This window comes from Cricetulus griseus, chromosome 6, assembly GCF_003668045.3.
Source record: "Cricetulus griseus strain 17A/GY chromosome 6, alternate assembly CriGri-PICRH-1.0, whole genome shotgun sequence".
Taxonomy (NCBI): domain Eukaryota; kingdom Metazoa; phylum Chordata; class Mammalia; order Rodentia; family Cricetidae; genus Cricetulus; species Cricetulus griseus.
Window position 1 is genome coordinate 57,268,323 of NC_048599.1, and position 8,307 is coordinate 57,276,629.

Below are 8,307 nucleotides of genomic sequence, written 5' to 3' on the forward strand. Positions count from 1 at the left end.
CACAGGTGGAGTGTGTCCATCATGCTGGGAAAGACGTGGTAAGAGCTGCTCTCAGTGTGCCAGTGGGAGCAGGAAGTAGCTGGTTATGCTGCATCTGTAGTCAGGGAGCAGAAAGAGTGATGCACACTGGTATTGTTTGCTTTCTCTTTTCTACCTTTTATTTTTTATGTTTTTTTTTTTTTTTTTGAGACAGGGTTTCTCTGTATTGCTTTGGAGGTTGTCCTGGCACTCACTCTGTAGACCAGGCTGGCCTTGAACTCACAGAGATCCGCCTGCCTCTGCCTCCCAAGTACTGGGATTAAAGGTGTGCGCCACCAATGCCCGACTTCTCTTTTCTATCTTTTAATTCATTGTGGGACCCCAGCCCATGGGATGGTGTTACCCACATTCAGGGTAGGTCTTTCCTTAGCTAAACCTTTCTGGAAACGCTCTCACAGACATGCCCAGTTGATAATGAAGATTAACCGTCACAGTGCATAATGACTGTCCAAGTAGTCATGTGGAAAGGCTTCTTTTAAATCCTAAGGTTACTAATAAAGTTCTCTGTGAAACTGCTAAAGGATACAGAATCTATAATGCATGTATAAGTTTGGGGAACATGAACATTTTAAATCTAGGAACCTGAGCTTAGGTGGCCTCCCTCTCTCCCTTTCTTCTTTGCCTATAAACTGAAGCCCAGGCCTTATGCATACTTAAGGTACTCTCTGAGCTAATGTCTCCAGCTTAAGTGGTTTTCTTTGAAGCATGCAGTAAGACTGAAGAGTTGAGGCTCTAAAGATCTTGGTTAAGTGATGCTGAAATTTCTCTTCTGGTACAGGTGTACACTGGGGCTATGAAGAAACCAAGACTTATCTTGCAATCCTTAGTGAGACACAGTTCTATGAAGCCCTCCAAAACTGTCACCGCAATAGCCAGTTATATGGAGCAGTTGCTGAGAGATTATGGGAATATGGCTACCTTAGGACCCCAGAGCAATGTCGGACCAAATTTAAAAGCCTACAAACCAGCTATCGGAAAGTCAAGAATGGTCAAGCACCAGAAACTTGCCCCTTCTTTGAAGAAATGGATGCTCTGGTCAGTGCCCGTGTTGCTGTCCAACCTAGTGATGACCAGGAAAAAGAAACAGCTTCTTGCTACCTTCAGGAAACCAGTGAAGCTGAAGCTGAGGAGCAAGCCGAGGACACAGAAGAAGATTCAGATGATGAAGATGACACTGAGATACCCCCAGGGGCTGTTACAACCCGTGCTCCAGTCTTATTCCAGAGCCCCAGTGGTAAGGTTCTTTATTTTTACCTTTGGAGAGAGGGTTCCTGTAACTAAGATTGACCTTGAACTCACTGCATGGCCAAGGATGGCCTTAAACTCCTGATCATCCTGTTTCTACTTCCTAAGTGGTTGTATTGCAGGTGCGTACCTCCATGCCCAGCTAAGATTCTTTCAGTTCTTTGGTGTAAATAGCAAAAGGGAGGCTATCTATACCCAGCTCTCCTGAGTTCTTATCTTTCTTCCCCGTGTTTCCTATCTATTAAAACAGCTCAGTTAAAAGCTGCAGATTATTAATGTGGCTTCCTTCAGCACACTACAGCATCACTTGGTTGCAAACATTGTATATTTGCTACCACTTTCATGTGCTGCTAGGTTTCTAGTCAGTTTTCACAGCAGCTAATCTAAATGGCAACATTTTCCAAGTAGTATGTCACATATTCTGTAGAAGGAAATTTATTTTTACAGTTCATGCATATGTTTCTCTTCTAGTTTTAGCTTGTCCATCAACTATAGGGCTATGTAGAAACCTGATAACCCTTTTCTTCATATATATATAGATATAGATATAGATATATAGATATATAGATATATATATTTATTTATTTTATTTGCATTGGTATGAAGGTATCAGACCCCCTGAAACCAGAATTACAGACAGTTATGAGCTGTCATGTGGGTGCTGGGAATTAAACCCAGGTCCTTTGGAAGAGCAGCCAGTGCTCTTAACCTCTTAGCCATCTTTCCAGCCCCAGACTGATTTTTTAAAAGATATTTTTATCTTATGTGTATGTGGACCTGAGTGGATGTATATGCAGCGTGTGTTCAGTGTCCTTCAAGGCCAGAGGAGTGTTTGTATCTACTGGAACTGGAGATACAGGCAATTGTGATCCCAGCAATGTAGATGCTGGGAACCAAATCCAGGTTCTCTGGAAGAGCACCACTGAGCTGTGTCTGTCTCCAGCCCTTCAGATAAACTTTTGTCTGCAGGTTTCTATGGAACTAACTGAATCTCAACTGCTGTATAAGAAAAAAATTTCATTATGGTTTTCCTCCTTGTAGGAAGAATTGTAACTTTGGAGTCATACATGTTTAGTTATGTGTATGCCAATCTCCAATATTAGCCAAGTGATTTAGTGCAAGGTACTTAACCCCTAAATTTGCATATGCATTAAGACTCTGGGCTGGGGGTGTAGTCTAGTGGTAGAGTGCTTGCTGGAATTTACTCCAGGCTCTGGGTTAATCATTTACATTGCAAATGAAAGGAAAACCACATTTCAGGGCTGATGTAACTGAGGTTCACTATGAAGCACCCACCACAGTGCAAGGCACATAGTAAGTATTCAATAAATAGTTTTCACTTCAAAAGTCCTTCAGATCAGCATTCTGATTTTACATTGAACATCAGTATTTTACAAAAAAAAAAAAAAAAGTTGACTTCTGAGTTTGGGAAATAATAAATAACACTCTTGGAGGTGCACAGTACACTTTCACATATTAAAGGTTCTAAGATCTCAGTCATTCTAGCAAATCTCTTATTTTATGGACCACCTTCCAAGTGTAAGCTTTAAGGGAATACATACCGACTCACTCAGTATTCCAGGGAATTCAGGATCTAGAGTTAACCTGAAACACTCGAATAAGTGCAAATTCTCATAGCCTTGGTTGAAAGGTTGGCATTTGCTTTTTAGGATGTTAAAAAGTTGTCTAGTTGGGCTAAATTACAGTGTTTTTTGCAACATTAAGGTTTTGGAGAGAGAATTTCTAGTGAAGCTTTCCTTTTTTGAGAGCCTTTGTTCTTTTTTTTTTTAAGAATTTTTTTTTTTTTAGTTCAAATTAGAAACAAGCTTGCTTCAGATGTCAATCCCTTCTCCCTCTTCCTCCCCTCCCCCCAACATCCCACCTGCCCTTAGCCATCCTCCCTCCGCTCCCCAGGCAGGGTAAGTCCCTCAAAAGGGGCTCCCCAAAGTCTACCACATCATCCTGGGCCAGGCCTAGGCGCTACCCCATGTGGCCAGGTCAAGAGAGCATCCCTTCACAAGGGATGGGCTCTCAAAATTCCTTCTTTTTTTTTTAAGACCTTACATATTTAATACAGTGCATTGCCTCTGTACAAATGGAAAAAAATTAAGTTCAACATTTCTAGACCAATATGGCTATTAATTTTTGTACAATGCCAATTCAACATGGTAAACTGGGATACTTTTTTCCAAAATTGACAGGACAGCTAAAGTTTCCAAAAATTCAAATTATATATGTATATATATACATTTATATTTATATTTATATAAAAAGACCAATAATGGCAGTATGTTATTCATCAATAGCAGCAACAGCTTTTCCAGGTTCTGAAGTCATTTGAGGGCCTTTGTTCTTTAAACACTGCTACATATTTTCTCTTCCTCCACTTCCTCCCAAGTGCTAGGATTAAAAGTGTACACTACCATACCCAATTTAAAAATATTTTTAAATACTTTAAAAAATTATGTCTGTGCATGGGTGGGCTATGCACATGTGAGTACAGGTGCCCAAGCCGGCTAGAGGAATCAGATTTCCTGGAGCTAGAGTTACTACAGGTGGTTGTGAGCCCACCTGATGTTGGTGCTGGGAACTGAACTCAGGTCCTCTCTAAAGGAGTATGTGTCCTTGACTTCAGAACCATCTCTCTAGCACCTCCCATGTGTTTCACTTTTGTTTATTTATTTAGGGTCACATATACCATGGCACGCGTTTGGAGGTCAGAGGACAATTCATGGAGTTGGTTCTCCCATTTCCTTGTGTGGGTTCCAGGAATTGAACTCAGGTCATCAGGCTGAGCAGCTAGTACCTTTACCTGCTAAACCATTTTGACTCCACCCCACACTTTTTTCAATAGAATGAACTTATAGATTGAAAATGCAGAACTCACTGATGATTTGTGATCATCTAATGTAATACTTGTTCCTCCCAGGTTTGCTTTGTTGTGGTCATATAATTAAGTAAATGAATGACTCTTCAAATTGTGTTCTTGTATTAGGTTTTGAGGCTGGATTTGATAATGAAGAGAATCTAAAACGAGATATTTCTGAGGAAGTACAGCTGCATAGGACATTACTTGCAAGGTCTGAAAGGAAAATTTCCCGTCATGCTAATCAAGGTAAAGTTAGTAAGAATGAATGTTTATCAGCAAACCAATGGGGAAAGACTCAAAGAGAAAAAAAAAGAAAACTGGCACTCCCAGAGAAGAGTATAGGTACAGTCCTGACTTATCAGAGACCAGGCTTGGGAGACAGACCCTATAAATATCTCAGATATGGCAAAAGTTTTGGCCCAAACTCCCATCTCCTGTATCAGGTATCCCATCAGGTAGAGAATCCATATAAATGTGCTGACTGTGGGAAAAGCTTCAGTCGGAGTGCACGCCTCATCAGACACCAAAGAATCCACACTGGAGAAAAACCTTATAAGTGTCTTGACTGTGGGAAAGGTTTCCGAGACAGTTCCAATTTCATTACCCATCGGAGAATACACACAGGAGAAAAGCCTTATCAGTGTGGTGAATGTGGAAAACGCTTCAATCAAAGCTCAAGCCTTATAATTCACCAGAGAACCCACACAGGAGAAAAACCTTACCAGTGTGAAGAGTGTGGGAGAAGCTTTAATAACAGTTCTCATTTCAGTGCACATCGGAGGACACACACAGGAGAGAGACCCCATGTGTGTCCTGACTGTGGTAAGAGTTTTAGTAAGAGTTCTGACTTACGTGCACATCACAGAACCCACACAGGAGAGAAACCTTATGAGTGCCACGATTGTGGCAAGTGCTTCAGTAAGAGCTCTGCCCTTAATAAACACCGAGAGATCCACACACAGGAAAAGCTGCTGTCACAGTCAATGTCTAAGTAAGCTCCTGCGGAAAGACATCAGTAAAAGTATTGTTTGACAGTCCCCTCCTGTTCTGTGCTCAGCTGGCTTAGGAGGCACTTCTTGGGATTTTTGCCATTGTTTGTTCCTATGCTTCCCAAACGTAGCCGAGTCAGATGTCAGTGGTTTTAAGATAAAAAGTAGCTTTTTGTCTAAACTGATGGTAATGACGTCTTCCAACTCGGTGCCTGTGTTGTTCCCTTTGAGAGGATATGACAGTATATCCTGTGGTTCTCATGTATATCTTCCACCCCTCCTGTCATTCACTGCACTTTAATTGGAAACCCATCTCAGCACTTTGTCAAACAAGTTGTGAGAATGCTCATTTAATTGGGCCATCCTGCTCACTTACACTTGTGAATACTCTTCATTTATCTTTAAGGAGAGTTTAAAGTCCTTCTTGGTTCTATCTTTTTCCAAGAATCTGGGACTAGGGATGTAGCTCAGTGGTAGAGCACTTGCCTAGTATGCACAAGGCCCTGGGTTCAATCCTCAGTAACATACAGAGACAGAGAGACAGAGGGAAACACTGTAAGCCTTCTATAAACACTGAATTTCTTAGCTTCTTTTAGATTCTACAAGGGTTGTAATAGAATATACTGCATTTATAGCATCTTGTTTGATTTTTCTCTTCTTTTTCTCCTTTCCTCCTCTTCATCTAAATTTCATCTGTCCCTTATGGACTAGAAGCCTAAAGAGCAAACTAGATGGATGTGGTGACAGAAAAAGCACTTAAAGCTACCAATGGGAATTGTCTATTTTTCCTACACTCCACATACATACTCCACATCAGTCTATGAGTGCTCAGTACTAATTGCAAGGAGCAGAACCACTGCCACATTCCCATATATAGGTCAAATACACTTCACCCTAAATGACAGGGAAGATAGTGGAGCTATCCATCTACACACGCACACATACTCAATTATACAAATAAAAGTATCTATTTAAATACAAATGTAATTATGGCTTTCTTTTTTGTTCATTTGTTTTGGTTTTTTGAGACAGGGTTTCTCTGTGAAACAGTGCTAGCTGTCCTGGAACTCACTCTATAGACCAGCCTACCCTAGAAGAGATCCACTTGCCTCTGCTTCCTGAGTGTTGGGATTAGAGGTGTGTGCCCCAACCCCATGGCTGATGGATTTTCAAAATTAGGTAGTTTGGATTAATTTCCACATTTTCATAGACTTATGATAAACCCTATACAAGTAAAACAGTCCCTACCCTTGTCCTTATACTGGAAAACAGATAGTACATGGACAGATAAGCACAAATATGTAGTTGCATCATTTGTTTTTTTAAAGACAGGGTCTCACTATGTACTACTGGCTGACCTGGACTCACTATGGAGAGGTTACATTGGCCCTGAACTCACAGAGATTTGACTGCCTCAGTCTTCAAAGTGTTAGGTTTGTATCACTCACTATGATAGACTGCAGCTGATTTAAAGAAATTTAGAAAGCTAAGTAGTGTTACTACACTAGACATAAGTTTTAACATAACTTGCTCTGAGAAAAATCTAGAAAGTATTTTTTCAGGAAACAGTAGCATTGAAAGGAAGAAAAGTAACTAGATAAATGATAGTGAGATAGACTTTGCAAAACTAGTTATAAATTTGGTGCTAGGTGGGTAAGATGTGGGAAGACATCAAAGCAAAGGACAAAAGATATAAAGTTCACTAAAGCTTGAAGCAGGAAAAACCTAATGAATGTATGATACAGCTGTACAGTAGGCAGAGAAACAACTCTGCAGAGACAGGGATTGCTAGAGGGTAACCCTGTGCTGTGCTTACTGAGGTCAGGACAGCAGCTTGGCGCAGGAGAAAATGAGTTTTAGACTAGCTCCTTTGAGAGACAAACATCAGAAATTAGCATCTACTGAAGATACTTTTGATGAGCAGGTCAGAGAAAAGATGGCCATGATCAGATGGCCAAGACCTGAAATAACTAACGTTCACATTTTACTTTTATTAGATACCCATGGCTAGATTAAGATCTGAGGCAGTAGTATGGAGATAAGACTTCAAAAATTTATTAGGATGAATAATTAACTAAGGATCTGGTATTAAGGAATTCTAAAATAACTAACAATTAAGGGAAAATGGTATCTCAATTATGCTGCCTAAGCAAGCAGGAAGGTAAATGAAACCCCTGTCTAAAGCAGGGTTTCAGGGTCTGAGATGGCTTTGGAAGTGAGCTGCAATGTCAAAGAAAATGGGGATTATTGTCTTTAGTATTAATCTATGTATAGTACTGTGGGAAAGGCATAAGGGTATTAGTAAACATGGCTCCAAATGTCTTGTGTGTATGTTAAACTGCTGATTCTCTTCCTGTAAAGCAGAATAATGTTTACACCAAATCTGCCTCTCAGGGATCATGTTAATAAAAGCTATTTCCATAAAGCACTCTGTGTTTCTTCAGGCATTTCAATGTGAATTTTATATGAGCAAATTATATAAAAGTATTAGCTTGGTCATAAGTTCTTATCAAATTGTAGATGGTAGGAAAATAAGTTCTCTGATTTTTCCCCCTTCTTGTTATGTTACCTGCCTGAATTTTTACATTGTAGGCAAAGGAACAAATTACAATCACATCAAGATGACTGGGCAAGGAAAATGAGTCAGGTTTTAAATTACACAGGACCCTTCAACTTCCAAATGAAGAAATATTATAAAAGGAATAGGGTGAACTCTCATTACTAGAGGAAGATCCAGTTCATCTCAAACTACCTCACAAATGGCCCAGTCTGCCATTGCTGAGGGTGGACAGAAGCAAAAGTAAGCCTAAGAGAAAGCACCAAGGAAAGCAAGAGGTTTAGGCTTCTAACCCTGTAATGACTACAGCCTCTAGTAGACATGATAGTAACCTGCTCTCATCATGTTTCCTTAGCACTGTTAGCTACTTTCCCATATTTTCTCATTGAATATATTATACACACTTAATTTTATGTCAAATTTTATAATTCTTTTAAAGGGTATAAAATACCCACTTTAAGGGTGAAGATGTAGCTTGGTGGGAAAGTGCTTGCCTAGCATATGCAAGGAGGCTCTGTATTCAATTCCCCAGTACAGCAAAGAAGAGATTGCCATGGTCTGTGCTGCCCAAGGCCATGTTGATATCCCAAGCCTATACTTCTGCTGAG